Source organism: Pogona vitticeps, chromosome 1 (assembly GCF_051106095.1).
Source record: "Pogona vitticeps strain Pit_001003342236 chromosome 1, PviZW2.1, whole genome shotgun sequence".
In the NCBI taxonomy this organism is placed as follows: Eukaryota; Metazoa; Chordata; class Lepidosauria; order Squamata; family Agamidae; genus Pogona; species Pogona vitticeps.
This window is the reverse complement of record NC_135783.1, coordinates 331,039,853-331,061,725: the sequence shown is the minus strand read 5'-3', so window position 1 is coordinate 331,061,725 and position 21,873 is coordinate 331,039,853. Positions and strand designations below refer to the sequence as shown.

Genomic DNA, 21,873 nt, shown 5'->3' with positions numbered 1-21,873 from the left:
TGCAAACTATATAAATGTTTGCATTCTTTTCTTTGATGTTTGTATCCAGTGGTACTAGATAGGTCTTTCACATAAAAGGATAATTATGCTGATCCATTTGAGAAAAATGACAGAGGATGCTTACAGCCCTTAGATGAAATCAGCATTCTTTTGTATTTCTAGATCAGTGGTTCTGAACCTTGGGCCCCCAGAATGTTCTTGGACTAAAACTCCCAGAAACCTTCACCACTAGCTGTGCTGGCCAAGACCAACCTACATTTGATAAGTGAAAATGTAAAATAATAATAATAATAATAATAATAATAATAATAATAATAATAATAATAATAATAATAATAATAATAATAATAATAATAATAATAATAATAATAATAATAATAATAATAATAATAATAATAAACAACTTTATGTTGATTGAAAGTTCCACTTCACTGTGTAATTGAATACTCCAAAAACACTGGGACGAGGATGTAATGCTCCTTGCAATGATGGGAGACTGGCAGATCCAGTATTCCTATCTCTTTCCAAAAAAGTAGTATGGGCAGATGTTGCTTTGTAAATATTTTAGAGTCTTTTACAACCTGCATATAGATTCTTGTGATCTTGGCCTACTTCCTTTTTCTCTGGTATGTCTACCTGCTACTTCAAATGTATTTCCTTTTTAAAGTTTCAGCAGGCTCTCATTTTATTGTACTAAAACAAATATGGTGGTTTAGAGTGCTCAAGCACATCAGTCCACATATGACCATTCGGAGAAAATATATGTTAGAAAGCTCTGTTTGTCAGTTTTTATTATGAAACAGAAATTTTGTTTTGAGCGTTCTTGTGGAAGTAGAAATTACTTCCAGTCCATGTGATATTCATTGTGGTGGCTTCCAAGAGGGTAGCCATGTTGAACTGTTGCAGTAAAACCAACAGTTTTGTAGCACCATAAAGACCAACAAGCTTTGATACACACTCATGAGCTGTAGACCAATGCATCTGAAGATGTGGGCTGTAGTTCACTGAAGTGTACACCATGTACAAATGTAAAGATGCCACAAGACTTTTATTGTGATGAGGCTTAGTGCAGTAAAAACTTAACTGAGGACCTGGATTTTAACATCCTAGTTGAACTGTGGATACTTTTCACATAAAGAGGAATTCATTGGTTCTAATTTACACTGTTAATGTTCCTCGCCACTTTTTTTACCTAGCCAACCTTTTTTTACTGGTCTACATTCCAACATACAGTATCCTGTTTGTGGGATGTCAGTGATCTGAATAAAAGGAGGGGGAAAAGTACCAACTATAAAAGTTTGTCCACCTGATAATTTGGAAGCAGTTTTTACTCATCATAGGTGAATAACCTAGGTATCTTTTACAAGTTTGATTAATATAATAATATTTAATACAACATTTAATACAATACTGTCCTTAATACAATATTTTGATGTTAAAACTCTTCAATTAACAAAGTGTGGCCTCCAGATATTGTTAGACATCAACCCTAGCAGGGTAGCCAGTTGTGAGGCATGCTGAGAATTTTAGTCCAACAACACCTGGAGAGCTGCTATTTGTCTTTTATTATGTGCTGTCATGTTGTGTCTGCTGTCCAGGAATCCTGAAAGAGTTTAAAGTAAATGAGCTACTTAAGGAGTGATTTTATCAGTGCCTACCCCCAACCCTCATTAGTTTCCATGGATTTAAACTCAGGTCTCCTGTGTCTTAGTCCTTCACGCTCTCTAGTATACCACACTGGGTACTTTTTGTCTACTCATGATTAATTAGTCAAAATACAGTTTCATTTTTGTTCTGAAACCCAGGTTATTTGAAGGTATAACATTTATCTTTATGGTTGCCAGTAATAAGGTTGGTGTTATTAATATGAAAACTGGCAGAAGCTACAGGTTTTGATGGAGAATACTCTATTGGCCTTATATACTGTACTCAGTTGCCTATCTGTAAATGTTTCTTTCTCTTGGGGGCTACTCACTTATGGCACTTGGATTTCATTATCACTGATAAAAAAGAACTTGTAAATGTACAACCCCTCTTTGCTAAGGGACGTGGTGGCGCTGCGGGCTAAACCACAAAAGCCTGTGCTGCAGGGTCAGAAGACCAGCAGTCATAAGATTGAATCCGCGCGACGGAGTGAACTCCCGTCGCTTGTCCCAGCTCCCGCCAACCTAGCGGTTCCAAAGCATGCAAATGCAAGTAGATAAATAGGGACCACCTCGGTGGGAAGGTAACAATGTTCCGTGTCTAAATCGCACTGGCCATGTGACCACGGAAGATTGTCTTCGGACAAAATGCTGGCTCTATGGCTTAGAAACAGGGATGAGCACCGCCCCCCAGAGTCGAACACGACTGGACAAAAATTGTCAAGGGGAACCTTTTCCTTTACCTCTTTGCTTTTATTTTCTGTAGACTAGCTGTATACATGTCTAAATTCTAAGGGCATGTATATGTATATGTAGCATTATTTTATAAGAACTCTTGGAGTAAATGCATCAATTCAGTAAAGTAGTTAAAAATTTTTTATATCTCTTCAAACATAGAAGTATTTTTTTTCCAGATAAAAGGATAGTGTTCTCAAAGAAAAGTGTTTCTTTTCTGCTGACCAGTATCAGAACAGAACAGTCCTGTTCATGTATAATAGATGTGTTTAATAGATGTGGCAGCTAATTAGAAAATACTTGGAAGTGGTCTGCCATTCCCTTCTTTTGAGTGCCCTGGGACTGCACAGCTTGCCCAAGGCCACACAGCCTGTCTCTTCTGGGATGCACAGTGGGGAATCAAACTCCCAATCTTCATCTCCATAGCCAGATAGCTCACTCACCCAGCTATCCAGCCAACTTGTACATGTTTACTTGGATGGAAATTCTACAATATTTAATTGATCTTATTTCTTATTAAATTCTTCAGTTGTTGAATACTTATACTATGGAGGATAGGTTATTAAAAAGCAATAATACAGTACTAGTAAAACAAGCAAAATATTGGTCTGCAAATCTGTTTCTTCATTTTAGTACAAATGTGTTTAGAGCATAGTTTATCTTGTACTTTTTTGATAAGCTTTTCAATGAAGTGTGTCAGAGTCATAGGTTTTCCGTGTTGTTTTGTGAGATGTAGTGTGGAATATATCTATTGGTGCTCATTTGTCATAGAAAAGGATCCCCCTTCCATCCGGCAACCCTGCGTGTACACTCTGCACCTCTGGTTTGGTGATAGAATATGCTATGGAGCAGGTTTGGGAGATGCCCTGGAAGGTGACAAAGGGAGTTCAGTTGCATCAGTTGAAGTCTGCTCACGGGGGCAGGTTTGGTGTTGTGATTAACTCAGTGAACAAAACATCCCATGATTACAGTGTAATCATTCAGTAGTACTGTATGTCCCATTGAGTAGGACGTAATTCCACATAAGTTTATATAGGATTGCAAACAGTATGGTAATTATTCATCACTGATGGTTACTCTTTGTGATTAAACTCCAAAGAAGTGACTGTTTGTTCAGCATGTTGGCATAATTGAAAATGGGAGAAAAGGAAACAAGGATAAAATACCCTGGGACTTTAAACAATCAAACTGTGTGAGCTTTAATGGACCAAAATGCATTTCTTTTGCCTCATCGTATGTGTCCTTAAAGCAAGGTGAATTGGATTTAAATCAAATTGATGTAAATCAAAATTGGATTTTTGGATGATTTTTTGATAAAAATCAATTCAATCAATTTTTTAAAATTAAAATCAATTAAATTCAATGCTAGGATTAAATTGTGTCCAGTGATATTCTAGAAATATTCATCACTGATGGTTACTAGGGAGCTCAAAATTAAAAATGGGTTATATTTTTGAAATTAATATTCTAGATAATACAGTATTTATTGCTGTAGACTTTAAAAACAAAAACCTGGAACTTCTAAGGATTTGTATTTTTCATGCCTTTTGTAAAATGTGTTCTGTTTATATCATGAGTAGTTGAAACTCACATCCACCTTTAATATGCAAACTCCTTCTTTCACCTGAATCAAATAACCCATCTCATGAAGTATAATGAATTCATTAACTTCCATTTACTACTGTGCTACTTCCTTTGCATTCCAAAAGTAGAAGATGTGGTATCTTTATTTAAACCACTAAAAATCAAACATTCAATGCAAGCTTTTGTAAATAAAATTCATTTCCTCAGACACAGGGTAGAAAAATCATGAATGAAAGTCTTGAAATGGTCATGGCAGAAATCCACCAGGCATGCTCCTTGTTACCTCAGGTGAGCTGAGAACTGGTTTCAACTAGTTTTGGAATGGGTGTTTTTAAATGCCTCACCCCTGGTGCCACTTGGTTAGAATTTTCCACTCAAACTCTAGAGTAGGAGTAAGTCCCTGAATGAATCCCTGAACTTCCTTTGCATGTTTCCTTATCTGGTTGAATGAACATATTTACAAGCCGTGGACCCATGTTATCATCAGAACAACTGTACTGCATGAATTTGGTGCATGCACAAGAAATGTGACTAGAATTAGTCTGCTAATTGTTCGTGCTGAGATTTTAAAATACACACAAATGCTTTTGGTTGTTCTTTTTGTACTACAAGATTAAACCAGTATGATGCTATGTGAACAGTTGCCTCAAAGTTCAGAATTATTATCTTTTAGCCCTTTTGCCTTTGATGTTGAACTTCTAGATTCTGGAATTTTAACTAGAATATTTATTTTTGAACCAGTTATACATCAAAGGAGTTAGATTTATTGCTTTTCTCAAAGAATGTCTGGTTTGTACACAAGGTAGAAGGAACCACAGAGTTGCAGAATGGGAAGAATCTCCAATATCATTTAGGCCAGTCCCAACCAATCCAGAAAACTCAGAATTAATGCCTTCCCAGTGGATAAATATCCAGTCTCTAAAATCCTTCAGCAAAGGAGATTCACTACCTTCTGAAGTGGTTCCTTTTATTGTCAAACAGTTATTACTATCAGGAGGTTATTCCTAAAGTTTTATGAGATTCTACTTCCTTGTAATATGAACCTATTGATTCAGATCGTACCCTCTGGAATGGGAGAAAACAAGTTTGGTCCATCTGCCACATTTCATCCCTTCTCATATTAGAAGATGGCTTTCAAGCCAGGGTGAAGTCTCTGCATGTTACCTTCATCAAATGGACAATGCAGAGTGACGATCATGAGTGAAAACCAGTTTTCTGCCACCTCACATCTTAGGTAGGGCTATATTTTGGTGAAACACATCTGATTCACCCAAAAGCAATTACTGTAAATTGTTTCAATGTAGCATTAGCTCTGTCTAGGACCAATTTGATTGCCATATTGTATGTTGTTGGTTCTACTCAGGCCTGATTCTTCTTCCAGGCAAGAATCTTTCCTAGTCCTGTCTAGAATTCCCAAGTATTCCTGGGGATTTTCCATCCTCCACTTGTTTCTGTTTCACTTCCAAAATCAGGTGACATCAGAATTGTTCTGTGCAATATTACAACCCAAGACAATTGGAACTGTTGAGTATGTTTATAAAAGGTAAAATTATATACAGGTAGTACTGGAAAAGATTGCAAAGTCCATTGAGACCAGCCTTCTGCCGAAGCAGGAAGTGCATAGGTAAAGCATCCCTGACAGATGGCTCTCCAGTTTGGCTTATTGTATTAACTGAACTGGCACAATATGTTTGATATCCCTTTTTTACAGAAGCCTGCCAACTCTACATGTTCCAGAGTAACAATTATTATTTGTTTGATTCTGTGTCAGATGCCTCTGAGCAACAACTGCATAGTGGCTATTTAAAATACATGTGATATTTGTGTCAGGTTGCATTCCTTATTGTGTGGTGTGTTTTAAAGTCAAGATTGAACTACAGCCAATATTCTGTCATTCATGGTTGGATGCTGGGCAGGAATCTACAAATTGCTCACAATGCTTATCTTAGCTAATGTCTCTTTTCTCTCTGAAAGGTGTATCACTCCTCCTGAGTTTGGAGCTTAGGAATTGAAAAAGATCATTTCTGATCTTGTGCTGTGCTCCAGCAGTTTTCTGAGCATACCTCATGTACAGGCAAATCTGTACTCATGAATGTAAGGTAGAACTACCATCATGCATGAGTTCCTACCCACTAATTACTGTCTTTATGGATAGGGAAAAACACACAGTTGAAGACTTTTGGACCAAGACACACAAATAATTAACTGAAGTACTTGCAAACAAGCATAAATATTTTTGCCAGCTCCCCTTTAAAATATGACCATACTGTTCTTTGGAGATTGCCCTTGAACTTGATGCACATATATTATTTGCAATTTCCAAGAAGAATGCAGCCGTACATTAGACTTGCAAGTGTTTAAAACACAAGTGCCATTTTTGAAGTCTTACACAAGCAACAAAATGAAGATATGTTGTGAGTTGTGTTTGTTGGCCTGCAACTTTGCAGGCTTGCACGGTGACACAGAGAATGGCAGAATTTAAGTAATTGTTCTGTCAGGCAGTGGGAGCACAGTCCTTTAAAACTGAAAGAGGAAGGTGTTTGCAGAAGTTGTGGTGCTGATAGTAACTGAAGAACCTTCTCCTCATATTTCTTTTCTTGGAAAAAGCTATTGTCCGTAGTATGACATGGAATACCGTTAAAGGTGATTATGTAAGAAGCCCAAAGGGGAAGTCATTCTCAGCCAAAGGCAGTTAGTGGCTTGCTTGCATAACAAGTCCCAACTCTGTGAATTTTAATCCAGTTCAAATGCCTTCATACACATTTAGAAAACGCATAAGAAACAAGATACTCCTTCTTTGCCTTATAATGACTTTCTGCTAGGAAATGGAGTTTGAAAAGTTTGTATATTTCCAAACCTATGCAATTATATTCCATTCCTTTGTTCTGCTCATATAATAAAGCAGTTGGTGGAAACGTTTAATGAAGTGATTTTATTTTGATAATGGTACAAAAGGTTTTCTTTTAATTTTGTCACTCGTAGGGTCTCCATCACAGTGTAAAATTACTAGCTCCTAACTAGCTATAGTGTGGTGGGACTTCTTTCTTTCTTTCTCCCTGCCCCCTCTTTTTCTCTTTCTCTTAAATAAATGTGTAAATATAGAATGTATTGTGATAGTGGTGGTGAAATTATTGTCTATTTTTATGGCTTTGAGTCGAAAGCCAGCAAAGAGAGACTGTTTTTTGCAGGTGTTGGTAAAATTGTTATAGAGTACTGTATATGACCTAATACAAAAGAAGATGAAACTGGCTTTCGTAGCCTTAACAATTGGCATAGTGGTGTGTAAGAACTTGTTATCCTTTATGTTGTAAGCTGCCTAGAGTGGTCAAAATGACTAGATAGGTAGGGTATAAATACAATCAATCAATCAATCAATCAATCAATCAATCAATCAATAGGGATAAGGCAAGTTGAACTGCACAATGAAAGCTGCTAATACCAGAACTATTGCCAGTGAAGTGGCAAGCAATAAATACATATAGTAACAGAAAATTCAGGAATAAGAATATTAACTTTAAATCTAAAAATAGAAAAATGCAGCAAAAAGGCCTTTAGAGAAAAAAAATAAGGGCAAGAAGAATAAATTTTATGAAATTAAATATAATTGTGGTAATAGAGGACAAAAAGAAATGTTTCCCTTCCATAATAAAATCATGGATAACATATTTGAAGCGAAACACTACGAGGCATACAATGGACAAAAGATACACATTTTGACTTAATGTATGGTTTAACTTTTAAAAATCTATATATTGTTATTAATTTTATAACAACACAATACTGGAAGGCAACAAAATATCAAAATGAGACAATATCAAATCAGAGGGCCATTAGATTTCCTTGATTTTATGTAAATAGGTCATTCTAATTGACATGTGTAACAAATTTAAACTTTGCATTATAAAATGTGCCTCTTCATAGAGGATGGCAGTAGTGTATCTTCATGCTTTCTGTTGCAGCGAGATTTGCTGTTCATTCTTCCCATTCTTATCAGTGTCTAATTTTATAGACACCCAACAAAAATTAAGGAAGTCTTTGTGCATCAAAATAGATTATTTATTTGATAATTGGATAGCAATGCTAGTATTGGGGATACAGTATTAATAAAATTTCAACAGTAAGGTGTTCGCGAAGGCTTTCACAGCCGGGATCTAATGGTTGTTGTGGGTTTTTCGGGCTCTTTGGCCGTGTTCTGAAGGTTGTTCTTCCTAACGTTTCGCGAGTCTCTGTGGCCGGCATCTTCAGAGGACAGCACTCTGAAGATGCCAGCCACAGAGACTGGCGAAACGTTAGGAAGAACAACTTTCAGAGCATGGCCGAAGACCCTGAAAAACCCACAACAATCTCAACAGTAATTTATTCAGCTTCAGCAAATCCCTCCTTCCAAAACTTTTTAACCATTGGATCACATGATACAGGTAACTTGTGGAATTTGCTCCCATAAGACATGGTAATAATAGTCACTAACTTTAGCTAACTTCTATTAGTTAAAACTGCATGGAAGGAGAGAATGGGAATGCACACATGGCCTGTGTCCCTGTTGAGACATTTGGCTTGGTTGCATTCTGTTTTCCATGTCTTGAGAGAATGGGACAACCTGGCAAATGAATGCAGGCTTCCTGCTCACTATCTTTCTCTCTCCATGAACTTTTAAATTTTTCTTGCATGAATACTGATTACTGAAGAAAACTTCAGTGGGTATATCAATAGCTACTAGTTGTTATGACTATGTTTTGCCTTCAAACTCCTCCAGTTATTGTGACTATATTCTGGCTCTAGAATAAAAGTTAGGATACTGCTGAGCAACAGTTGCTGGAGAACAGAGGCAGGAGAGGGCTTTTCACTGCATAGGCATCAAAGTGAAAAAAGTTTATAGGATGCTCTCTGTGGGAAATAGGATATTGTATAATGCTACATAGGCTTTTGCTCTGACCCAGTAGGACTGCTCTTGCACAAGAGAATTTTCCTCTGGCAAGAAGATGCCAAAAATACATGCAAGTCCTTTCTCATTTGACAGAGGCAAATTCTACTGAGCCAATGTCCCTGTTTTTGTTACTGTTCACTGAGTTTGCATTCCCTAAAACAACTGCCATGCTAATTTTGTTCCATAAAACATTTTCTCCATTGTGAGTCACGTGTTCCCCCAGCCCAGTATTATACATGCAGGTATTCAAATACCTGTCCACTTCACAGTCATTTGTCTTGTTTTGGTGTGACCCTTGTATTTAGTTAAATCTTGGCTACTGCACCATGAAAAGTTCAGCAGAGGTATCTGTCATTAACTATTATGTCTCTGTGTCATGTATCTGTTTATGCAACTTGCAAGTGTTAAAAGAGAACAGAAGGTACTGACTAAGTACTTGACTTCTTAACCCTGCATAACTTAAAAATACTTTGGTTTCATGTAGCATATTAGTTCTTCAGTATAGGTCATATGCCACAATAGCTAAATTTCTAACAAATATGCTATTTCCTCAATCAATGGTTTAATTTTATTTAAACAGTATCTTTTATTAATATTAATTACCTGATAATGGTTATACAATGCTTGGTTACGCTTTGGAGAAAAATAGTTAATTAATGCATTAATGAACCCCCCCCCCATCCTAATGGTTTTGCTGTCCTGAAGTTTGTCCTATGTAATTGTGGGACAGTGATCAACTCATATCACCCAGAGTATGGTGGCTTATTGGGTTATGTGCCTTGGGCCAGTGGTCCCCAACCTTTTTAATGCCAGGGACCGGTTTTGTTGAAGACCATTCTTCCAAGGACCGGGGGGGGCTGCCACCACCGGTGTCCATGAATGGGGGGGCATCCATGCGTGGGAGTACTTGTTATGCAGTAGTATGTTATGCCATCATTTAAAGTGCCTCTGGGGAATCCCAAATAACGATCAGCTATGCTAGTAGGTCTTTCCTGACATTTTCTTAGTCACATCCTACAGCAGGAGCCATGGTCCACAGAGAGCTTTGAAAGCACCAGAGGGATCTCATTGTTAAAAAGGTATCCGTCAGGAGAAGGGTACAAAAGAATTTCCAAGGCATTAGATATACCATGGAATACAATGAAGACAGTGTCATCATTAAGTGGAGAAAATATGGCACAACAGTGACGTTAGCAAGAACTGGACATCCCTGCAAAATTGATGGAAAGACTAGAAGAAAATTTGTCAGGGAGGCTGCCAAGAGGCATACAGCAACATTAAAGGAGCTGCAGGAATATCTGGCAAGTCCTGGCTGTGTGGTACATGTGACAACAATCACCCGTATCCTTCATATGGGGTAGACTGGCAAGACAGAAGCCTTTTCTTACGAAGAAAAACATCCAAGCCTGGCTAAATTTTGCAAAAACACATCTGAAGTCTCCCAAAAGCATGTGGAGAAAAAGTGTTATAGTCTGATGAAACCAAGGTTGAACTTTTTGGCCCTAATCCCAAAAAATATGTTTGGTGCAAAAACAACATGGCACATCACCAAAAGAACACCATACCCAAAGTGAAGCATAATGGTGGCAGCATCATGCTTTGAGGCTGTTTTTCTTCAGCTGGACCTTAGTCAAGGTATAGGAAATTACGAACATTTCCAAATACTAGTCAGTATTGGCACAAAACTTTCAGGCTTCTGCTAGAAAGCTGAACATGAGGAGGAACTTCATCTTTCAGCATGACAACAACCAAAAGCATACATCCAAATCAACAAAGGAACAGCTTGACCAGAAGAAGAATAACCTTTTGGAATGGCCCAGCCAGAGCCCAGACGTGAATCCAATTGAATATACATGTGGTGATCTGAAAAGGGCTGTGCACAGGAGACACCCTTGTAATCTGACAGATTTGTAGGGTTTTGGCAAAGAAGAGTGGGCAAATATTGCAAAATCAAGATGTGCCATACTGATAGACTCAAACGCAAAAAGGCTTAGTGTTGTAATAAAATCAAAAGGTGCTTTGACAAAGTATTAATTTAAGGTTTGTACACATATTCAACCATATTATTTCAGTTTTTATTTTTACTTCCCTCCACCTAAAAGATTTGTTTGTTGTTCCACTGCGTTGTACAGTTCATAGGTCTCATTAAAGGTGGAAAAAGTTCTGAAATGATTTATTTTTGTCTCATTTTTTACATCACAGACACTTGACATTTTAACAGAGGTGTGTAAACTTCTTATATCCACTGTAGCTCTTAATTTAAAAATCAGCACAGCAGCACATTGTGCCACATAAGCTCAGGAATGTTAAGTAAAATATGTCAATGTCTTAAATTCTGTTGCACAGCAATGCAAAATTACAACATTTAGACACAAATTGCCTTTCATTGAGAAATCTCCATAGATGTTATCTGCAAGCAGCAGATGTCTACAGAAAATTCCACATTTTGGGTTTGTATCTAAAACTTATGCCTTTTGTGTAACTGCACAAGATTTCAGCCAATGGACGGAATCTTACTAGTATGTGGGCAAGGTCTGCATAACTTGCTACAGCGAACTGCAGCTAATTGACAAGGTGCTCAGACAAGTCTTGGTCATGGCCCTGTTCATGCTCTGAATTATGCAACCAACCCTGAGACCTACCCTGGCACCTCCTCAACTAGCCACAATTAGCTCTGGCAAGTTACACAAAACATACAGTCCAATGGGATTCTGGCCAATAGTTCCTGTTCTCCTGGTTCCAGATTAAGGGTCCTTTGTAGCCTTCACAGGGAGATCAATGACAAGAGCCCCAGAGATGTCCGATATATGAAACAGGGCACTTAGAAACCCCTTCCCAGGTGCAGGTGAACATGGACAGGATGGGAAGTGAGGTACAGATGAAAAAGAGATCCAGAGCATCATGTGTTTAATTAGGATAGTGACTGAAGGAGAGAGAAAACAGGGGAGAACACAATTGTTTATGCATGCCTGCTGTGTGGTTCTTGTGTATGATCTGATGCAACCTTCATTTGGTGGGGAAAGACAGCTTTAGAGATGAATCAAAAACAGTTTGCCCTATAATCTGAAATACAAAGCATATATGTAGCCTGAGCTCCAGGATCCAAACCCCCTATTTGAATCCATAGTTTCAGAATTTAACAAGTAACCTATTTTACAGAAAAACACGCCTCTTCTTTCTTCTCCCCCCCCCCCCCGCCACCTTAAAAGAGAAATCCATTCACATGCAGACCCTCTGCTTGTGCACAATCACAAGAAAGGGGAGGGGAAAGAGGAGGAGGAGGAGGAAAGCGAAGAAAAGTGAGGGGAAGGAGAGGGGGGGCACACACATATACACACTCTCCTCTCTCTTCCTGCCCCTCAGACACACAGATACTTACAGACACACATAAAGGAAGAGAGGAGGGGGAAAATTAAGAGAGCACAATACCTAAAAGAGGAATAACTCAGGCTGTGTCTCTGTCATCTCTGTAACTAAATTAATCCAACCTGAACTAATGCACAAAACAACGGAGGAGGCTAGGAAGGGGAAGGAAGCAGGCAGAGAGCAGATGTTGGGCAAGGGGAGTCGGAGGAAAAGAGAGAGAGGCACGGGGCGCAGAGAGTGAGAAACAGGGCGCAGAGAGAGAGAGAGATGAGGCAGAGAGAGAGTAAGAGAGAGAGAGACAGGGTGCAGAGAGAGACCCACACGGGGCGCAGAGAGTGAGAAACAGGGCGCAGAGAGAGAGAGAGATGAGGCAGAGAGAGAGTAAGAGAGAGAGAGACAGGGTGCAGAGAGAGACACACATGGGGCGCAGAGAGTGAGAAACGGGGCGCAGACAGAGAGATGAAGAAGAGAGAAAGCGAGAGAGACAGGGTGCAGAGAGAGACACACACGGGGCGCAGAGTGTGAGAAACGGGGCGCAGAGAGAGAGAGAGATGAGGCAGAGAGACAGTAAGAGAGAGAGAGACAGGGTGCAGAGAGAGACACACACGGGGCGCAGAGAGTGAGAAACGGGGCGCAGACAGAGAGATGAAGAAGAGAGAAAGCGAGAGAGACAGGGTGCAGAGAGAGACACACACGGGGCGCAGAGTGTGAGAAACGGGGCACACACAGAGAGAGAGATGAGGCAGAGAGACAGTAAGAGAGAGAGAGACAGGGTGCAGAGAGAGACACACACGGGGCGCAGAGAGTGAGAAACAGGGCGCAGAGAGAGAGAGAGATGAGGCAGAGAGAGTAAGAGAGAGAGAGAGAGACAGGGTGCAGAGAGACACACACACGGGGCGCAGAGAGTGAGAAACGGGGCGCAGAGAGAGAGAGAGATGAGGGAAAGAGAGAGTAAGAGAGAGAGAGACAGGGTGCAGAGAGAGACACACACGGGGCGCAGAGAGTGAGAAACAGGGCGCAGAGAGAGAGAGAGATGAGGCAGAGAGAGAGTAAGAGAGAGAGAGACAGGGTGCAGAGAGAGACACACATGGGGCGCAGAGAGTGAGAAACGGGGCGCAGACAGAGAGATGAAGAAGAGAGAAAGCGAGAGAGACAGGGTGCAGAGAGAGACACACACGGGGCGCAGAGTGTGAGAAACGGGGCACACACAGAGAGAGAGATGAGGCAGAGAGACAGTAAGAGAGAGAGAGACAGGGTGCAGAGAGAGACACACACGGGGCGCAGAGAGTGAGAAACAGGGCGCAGAGAGAGAGAGAGATGAGGGAAAGAGAGAGTAAGAGAGAGAGAGACAGGGTGCAGAGAGAGACACACACGGGGCGCAGAGAGTGAGAAACAGGGCGCAGAGAGAGAGAGAGATGAGGCAGAGAGACAGTAAGAGAGAGAGAGACAGGGTGCAGAGAGAGACACACATGGGGCGCAGAGAGTGAGAAACGGGGCGCAGACAGAGAGATGAAGAAGAGAGAAAGCGAGAGAGACAGGGTGCAGAGAGAGAGACACACGGGGCGCAGAGTGTGAGAAACGGGGCACACACAGAGAGAGAGATGAGGCAGAGAGACAGTAAGAGAGAGAGAGACAGGGTGCAGAGAGAGACACACACGGGGCGCAGAGAGTGAGAAACAGGGCGCAGAGAGAGAGAGAGATGAGGCAGAGAGAGTAAGAGAGAGAGAGAGAGACAGGGTGCAGAGAGACACACACACGGGGCGCAGAGAGTGAGAAACGGGGCGCAGAGAGAGAGAGAGATGAGGGAAAGAGAGACTAAGAGAGAGAGAGACAGGGTGCAGAGAGAGACACACACGGGGCGCAGAGAGTGAGAAACAGGGCGCAGAGAGAGAGAGAGATGAGGGAAAGAGAGAGTAAGAGAGAGAGAGACAGGGTGCAGAGAGAGACACACATGGGGCGCAGAGAGTGAGAAACAGGGCGCAGAGAGAGAGAGAGATGAGGCAGAGAGACAGTAAGAGAGAGAGAGACAGGGTGCAGAGAGAGACACACACGGGGCGCAGAGAGTGAGAAACAGGGCGCAGAGAGAGAGAGAGATGAGGGAAAGAGAGAGTAAGAGAGAGAGAGACAGGGTGCAGAGAGAGACACACACGGGGCGCAGAGAGTGAGAAACAGGGCGCAGAGAGAGAGAGAGATGAGGCAGAGAGAGAGTAAGAGAGAGAGAGACAGGGTGCAGAGAGAGACACACATGGGGCGCAGAGAGTGAGAAACGGGGCGCAGACAGAGAGATGAAGAAGAGAGAAAGCGAGAGAGACAGGGTGCAGAGAGAGACACACACGGGGCGCAGAGTGTGAGAAACGGGGCGCAGAGAGAGAGAGATGAGGCAGAGAGACAGTAAGAGAGAGAGAGACAGGGTGCAGAGAGAGACACACACGGGGCGCAGAGAGTGAGAAACAGGGCGCAGAGAGAGAGAGAGATGAGGCAGAGAGAGAGTAAGAGAGAGAGAGACAGGGCGCAGAGAGAGAGAGAGATGAGGCAGAGAGAGTAAGAGAGAGAGAGAGAGACAGGGTGCAGAGAGAGACACACACGGGGCGCAGAGAGTGAGAAACGGGGCGCAGAGAGAGAAAGAGATGAGGCAGAGAGAGTAAGAGAGAGAGAGAGAGAGACAGGGTGCAGAGAGAGACACAGGACAAAGAGAGAGAGAAACGGGGCACAGAGAAAAAGAGATATGGGGCAGAGAGAGAGCCTTTCTCCACCCCCGCACTCCGTCGCCGCTGCCGGGGGAGGGGAAGAGTACCCGGGCCTTCCTCTTCCTCCTCAACCACCCCCACCCCGTCGCCGCTGCCGGGGGAGGGGGAGAGTGCCCGGGCCTTCCTCTTCCCTTCTCCACCACCCGCACCCTGTCGCTGCCGCCGCCGCTGCCGGAGGGGGGGGAGAGAAAGCACCCAGGCCTTCCTCTTCCTCCCGGCCTTTGTCAATTACCCCCTACCCAGTCGCCGCTGCCAGGGGAGGGGGAAAACGCCCGGGCCTTTGTCTTCCTCCCCTTCTCCACCCCCCCACCCCGTCGCCGCTGCCGGGGGAGGGGGAGAGTGCCCGGGCCTTCCTCTTCCTCCTCAACCACTCCCAGCCCGTCGCCGCTGCCGCTGCCGGGAGGAGAGCAGCTGACTCTTGCCTTGCCTCCTGGCTCTCCCCCCACCCCATTCGCCGCTGCCGCCGGGCCGCAAAAGCAGACCCAATCCCCCCACATGCACGCACCACCCCGCAGTTGCTTTGTGCACGCGGGGGCTTGCATAAAGCGGCGAGGGAGCGCTCACAAGGCGTTGACAAGAGTGCGCGCAAACCAACTGTGGGGAGGGGAGTGCGTGCGGGGGGGCGGAGGTCTATTTTCACGGCCCGGTCAGGCTCAAGCCACGGCCCGGCAGTGGGCCGCGGCCCGGGGGTTGACGACCTCTGCCTTGGGCAATCTGTATAATCCTACAGTGGCACCAGAAGAAGGGACTGGTAAATGACTTGTTAGTACTTAATACCAAGGAAACTCTGTAAGGGTCACCATAAGTTGGAAACAACTTGATGGCACATGTTCATAAGTATAAACCTGTTATGGGTCTCAAGAGGGTTGTTTCAACATTCTGAAATTTTTCTGAATGTTTGTTTGGTGAAATCATAACATATTAATGCATGGTCTCTACAGCAGTGAGTTGTATAAGTACAGCTTTAGATGCAGTGATTCATATAACCTCAGCTGAAAAAAAATCCTGCTACAATTGAGCTGTGTTAAGCATTTCAAGGAGCTTTTATCAATACCAGGTTTAGCCCAGTCTGACTCCTGTGGCTTTCCTCAGGGTTTAATATCTCTGGCATGAGTTTTGGGCCTTACAATTTCAACTGTACGGATTACCACATGGAGCTGTTTTCACATTAGATCACTGCAGTGGCTGCTTTTAGCCTATCAGTCAGACATTGTGGCTCAAAGACTTATTGAGATAAAAGCACCCATATCTGACCATAACTCTTTTCACTGGTGGGCCTCTCCATCCTGTCTTTGGAATGGAACATGCTTTCTTCAGCCTCCAAAGCTAATAGTGATGATGAAAAATGCAAGTCTAACATTTGTGTGGTAGATCCAATATAAAGTTTCTGATCTTCTCAGGAGGCTGCGCAAAATATCAGTTCGTTGTAGCTTAGGGCAGCTTGATTAACCCTGAAACCACTTCCCCTATCTAATGGTAGATCAACATGTATTGTTGTACATCACAAATAGCACAACAAAATCATATATCTTGAAGCAGGGCAAAGGGGGACACAATATCTCTGTTACTTTCCAGGGAGTCAACTGCTCTGTTTCAAAAGGCAGAGAAAACTTTTTTCTCTCTGACAGCTCAGTATGTTCAGGGCTCTATTAATGTGCAGGCAGACATCTGAGCAGAACCAAATTCTATCCAGAATGTCTTTTGCTAGTTGGAATGACTGGAACAACTGTAGATCTCTTTGTCTTGGCCTCTAGTGGCAAGCTTCCCCAATTCTTTTCAGGATTCTGGTGCTGCAGACAGAAGGAAAAAAATGCCTTGGAATCTCCATGGTCATAGTCTCCTCTCCCGCTCCTGTCCACGGTCCTTCAGAAAGTTATCAGGAAGAGAATATGATGCTTCTAGTTCTTTACTGGTTGAGAAGGTCATGATTCCACCAGATTCTATACCTAGTGGTGAGTCCTCCATGTTTTTCCCCTCGGTAGCCAATTTTGACTAGCTCCTCCTAGCCACATGATTGGCTACCCAGACAGAAGCACTTCCACCATTTTATTTTTCAGATACTCATCCATCACGTAGACTTCTGAGGCAGCATGTAAGGTGTGCAAAAGGAATTCAGTAGAATTTTGATCAGCTTCTCAGACCTGGCTTTCCTACAGATGAGCTTGGACAAGGGGTTCTATTCAAGCAGCCCCTTCCTCATTAAGCCATGGTTCTTTCTTCAGTCCTCTCCAGCCCGGGTTTACCTCTCTGGCCACCCTCATCTTAGGCTTTTCCTGAGGAGAGTCACTAATAATTATATATATTATTTATTGTTTACCATCCTGGAGTCTAGGTCACAAGCTAGTGTAAAGTCTCTAACAAAACCAACCCTTGATTGTGTCAATCTAATCCTTTATGACTTGTTCCATTTAAGATTTTTTTTTTTTTGGTTAGTTATAACTTCGGCCAGGTGCTTTATATGTGCAACCCACTCTCATTCCTAAAGCACTGTCCCCTTTTTACCTATCCCAGGATGTGGTTTGTCTTTCTTTCAGCTACGGAATAATTCATCCATCAGAAAAATTTTGGCACAACTTGGATATGTGTAAACCTCTAAAAGTATATATATTGAGGACCAGATGTTTTCATTTTTCAGCTTTCTTTTGGTGTCAGGTCAAGGCCACACTAGCATATTGTATAGGGCTTGTATTTAAGCAGTCTGGGACCCACTCCTGGTAGGAGGCAGGAGGACGAGCCTCGCTGCAAGGTTGAAGAGTGGCTTGCAAACTGCAAGCTCCAGATTGGTAAGAAGGGAGTGCAGAGCCCGCAGCAACAGTGGAAGGTGAGTGGACATCCCGACCCCATGGGGCTGGACCCTCGTTATGTCCACCTGTGTGGGGGTATTCATTTGTAAATATGAATACACCCATCCCTATTCACAACCTTACGGAGGTTCATTGGCTGAGTAACCTTACTACTCATTCTACCAGGGATAGGAGAGTGTCTGCAGCCTTTGCAGCAAGCACATCTATAAAATAGCAGGCTGGAGTTCCCCTTCTACTTTTTATCAGGCATTACAAAATTAACACATAGCAGTCAGTGGAACCTAACTTTGGGATATTGGTCTTGCAGGTTTTCTCCTCTGATCTCTCCCTCAAAATTAATTTTTGGATTGGATATGCCCCATAGTTCATGGATTCTTCCTCTGCACTGCTTGGAGAATTGAATATTGGATACTCACTGAGGTCCATTCTGGTAGGTGCAGAGGAGGAATCCACACCCATTCTGTTAATTTGGCCCATCCTTTAAGTTAAAATGTGTTTTGTTTGATGGATGATACAGTGTACAGGTATTGCTTCTGTTTCCTCTTGTTTCTCAAAGCAATCTTCTGATCTAATGCTTGGGTGTACAGAAGACTGTTGAGAAGGAGTAGCTAACTTTGAATCACATATCACCCTGCTTCTTTTACGTGTTAAAGCTATCTTATATGCTCCTCAGCATATGTATCAGAATTTCTCCATTTTGTGCTTCAAATTATATAGTTTATATGATTTTCACACTGACCATCTAGTGATGTCTGGTTACCGGTCCAGTTGCCAAAAATATATATTTGCAACAAATTGTTGCCTTCACAAAATCCTATTAATTGTTCTGCTTTATATCAATCTCCTAGGTCAAATTCTTCATCAGCATTTGGTTCGCTTAATTTTCTTCTTTTGTATTCCAGTTAGTATGATTATTATCACATCCTTATTTGGGGTGTGATTGATTATTTTTCTGGGCACCTTCATGAAAGCTTTAAATTTCTTCTTCAACACCTGTAGTTGAATAAGGAGTTGAATAATATTATGTTGAAAGGCTGTCTATGAAGTCTGATAGATATTTATCATTCAGATTTTGTGTTAGAATGCATATCTATTCATGTTTCTTTATTTTCCGGTATTAGAGCCACCCCATTTATTTTGAATTGATAATTTCCAGAGGAAAACATGTTGTCACTATCTAATTCAAAATTTTCTACTCCAGTCCACTTTAGTTTGCTTACACTAATTGTTATAATGTTTACATGTTCCTTTTTTTTTTCCAATTTTGAGCTTACCCTGATTCACACGTCTAACATTCCAAATACCAATTACATGCATCATGCCTTGAACATTCCTTTCGCATCTGTGCACATCAGTAAATCTGCTTGCCAAAGGACTTATCTTGGAATAAATCTCATTGAGAGGAGGAAAACAGCATAGTCACAGGGGATACGTATTTCTCTGATGTCTAAATTGATTGTAGCTGGACACACCTGACTAATGCACTGCTGTTGCTACCTGTTCTACAACTGGCTGACACCAGCTTGCCAGTCAGGCATGTGGAATCTTTTGAGTACCCCCAGCACTTTGTGCCTGAATGCCAATATAGGGAGTGTTAATGACAGTGCTTTCCTGCTTGCGGTACTACAGTGGGCTACGTATCATGTTATACTGTATACAAATGCTAGGTAAACCAAAGAATCTTCCTGTGGAGATAGGGAAGAAACTGCTCTTGATATTTTTGCTGTTCCCCTATCCATGGATTAATGAACAGTAATCTTGATGAGTTGGACTTCTTGGCTCTTGAATCAAAGTATGAGAAGAATGCCCTATTTGGTTGTTGTGGGTTTTTTGGGCTCTTTGGCCGTGTTCTGAAGTTTGTTCTTCCTAACGTTTCGCCAGTTTCTATGACCGGCATCTTCAAAGGACAGGAGTCAGAACTCTGTCTGTGCTCTGGTGCAGTTGTTTGGATAGTTGAGTATTTATGGCTGTGGGATCAGCTTTTGTCCTTTTCAAGAGATGGGTGATTGTAGTGATCAGCGTGTTATTTGTTGTGGGTGTATACCCTTTTGTCTTCTGCTGACCGTAACATTTGTTGTAGTTTTGTGGTAGGGCTGAATACTGATCACTGCACACAAAAGACTAGCTAACGACACTCATCAATCACAGTGACATATCATCTCCCCCCATTATCACAACAATATGGCCATACCAAAAAACACCCTGATCACCATAATCACCCAATTTCATGAAAAGGACAAAAAGCTGATCCGACAGCTACAAATACTCAACTATCCCACCAGAAAACAGACGCAGTTCTGACTCCTGTCCTCTGAAGATGCCGGCTACAGAGACTGGCAAAATGTTAGGAAGAACAACCTTCAGAACATGGCCAAAGAGCCCAAAACCAACAGATCCCAGCCATGAAAGCCTTCAAGAATACATCAATACCCTATTGGTCTGAAAGAAAGAGAGATAATGTAGAAGCTTAAGGAACCCTACCCACATTCTCTCTGCCTCAAAAAGTAATGTGCTGGTTTTCTGAGGAATTCACAAGCAGTTACATTTTTACAATCTGCACAGCACTATATTAATGCTGAAAGACAGGTGAAGCCACTGTATGTAGAAGTCCACAGCAGACTGTGTATGATTTCAGGGTTGGAATCTATTTTTCAAAAGCTTCAGTCTTTAAAGGATCATGGTGTAGAACTAGCTGCACATATTTGTCTGAAACCTAGGAAGTTGTATAGTTTAGAAAGGCTAGCGGTTTTGATTAGATTTCTACAAGCTTCTATAAAAGATTTTTTTAACCCAAACCTTTAATGCTATTATTGTATTGCAGATTACTTGCTATCTAGTGCAGCAGTGAGAAGAATTGCACCATCTCACATTATAATGCCAGACGTCTGATTGATTGTTTGATTGACTGATTGGGATATTTATATTCTGTCCTGTATTCTAAGGTCTCGAGGCAGAGTGCAACAATAAAAACAATATAAAACAATTCAGTACTTTAAAACCATTTAAAACATGAAAAACAACATATATTAAAACAACAGTAGTGGAACCATTATTACGATGCAAAATCTGAAGGGAGCACATATGTGATGGGTGCACATGCTGGATCCACTCCAAAGTTCCTAGTTGGGCCAATGTTTGAAGGGACGTTTTAGATGCATTCAGAATCACATATTTAGTGTTCTTTTTCTCTGCAGTTGAGGACACTCTGAACCCAAGGATTCTTGTTTGTGGAGAAGTGTCTGATCATGGTCAGCTGGATGTATTAAGAATCTCTTTTTCTTCATGACTGTGTGTTGTACAGCTGGAGTGGATGCTTGTCTTTTTTTTTAACAGGTGAGGTTAACTTTTAAGTACTTTACACTCTCACATGTTTACCAGGTGTGGAACCATGCTGCTTGAATAATGGGCTGGGAAAACAGCGAAATACTTGCACAATCACTTACTTCACCTAGTGCCAACTTTCCATAGATTTGTTGAATCTCATTTTCCCAGACCTCTGAGTTTACTTGTGGAAACTATAGCTCCTTTATTTGCACATGTCACCATATGCTCATTTGCTGTAAGTTCCTTTCACAGTCCCATATGAAAAGAATCCTCTTTTTAAATTTTGGAATTGTTTTTGATATGTGGCCCTGCTTTGAATATTATGATCCCTCTAGGACCTTGCTCTTTAGAATATGTCTTCTGAGAGGTTTGCAGTGATGTGCCGATAAACCAGCTCTTCTGAATTGTTAGACTATGCTGAATCTTACCCTTGAGGCCACAATTTGTGGGCTTTTGCAAACCACTTACTGTATATACTCGAGTATAAGCCTAGTTTTTCAGCACTTTTTTTTTGCTGAAAAAGCACCCCCTTGGCTTATACTTGAGTCAGTGTCAAAATTCCATGTTCTTCTCTGCAGTGCGGGTGTTCTCCGGACTCCCCTGCTCATCTACAGGTGCCCGCAGCCTGTGTGGGTGGTCCGATGACTCGGGTTAAGTACACTGCATTTCCACTTCCAGGACACACTTCTGCATATTCTATATACCCACTTTCCTCCTCCATCTTCCGTCGTTCTCCATCTTGTTAC

General features: G+C 41.8%; 1 protein-coding gene across 3 annotated transcripts in view; it reads left to right on the top strand.

The window, feature by feature from the left end:
- TC2N (tandem C2 domains, nuclear) overlaps positions 1-21,873 on the top strand; it is a 77,314-nt gene that overhangs the window by 7,188 nt on the left and 48,253 nt on the right. The window contains exon 2 of one of the 3 annotated variants that reach the window (XM_020802235.3): positions 20,998-21,136. The exons of the other annotated variants lie outside the window; for them this stretch is intronic. The gene's annotated coding sequence lies outside the window, so the exon portion shown is untranslated. The remainder of the gene's footprint in view (positions 1-20,997; positions 21,137-21,873) is intronic. 3 annotated transcript variants of the gene reach the window in all.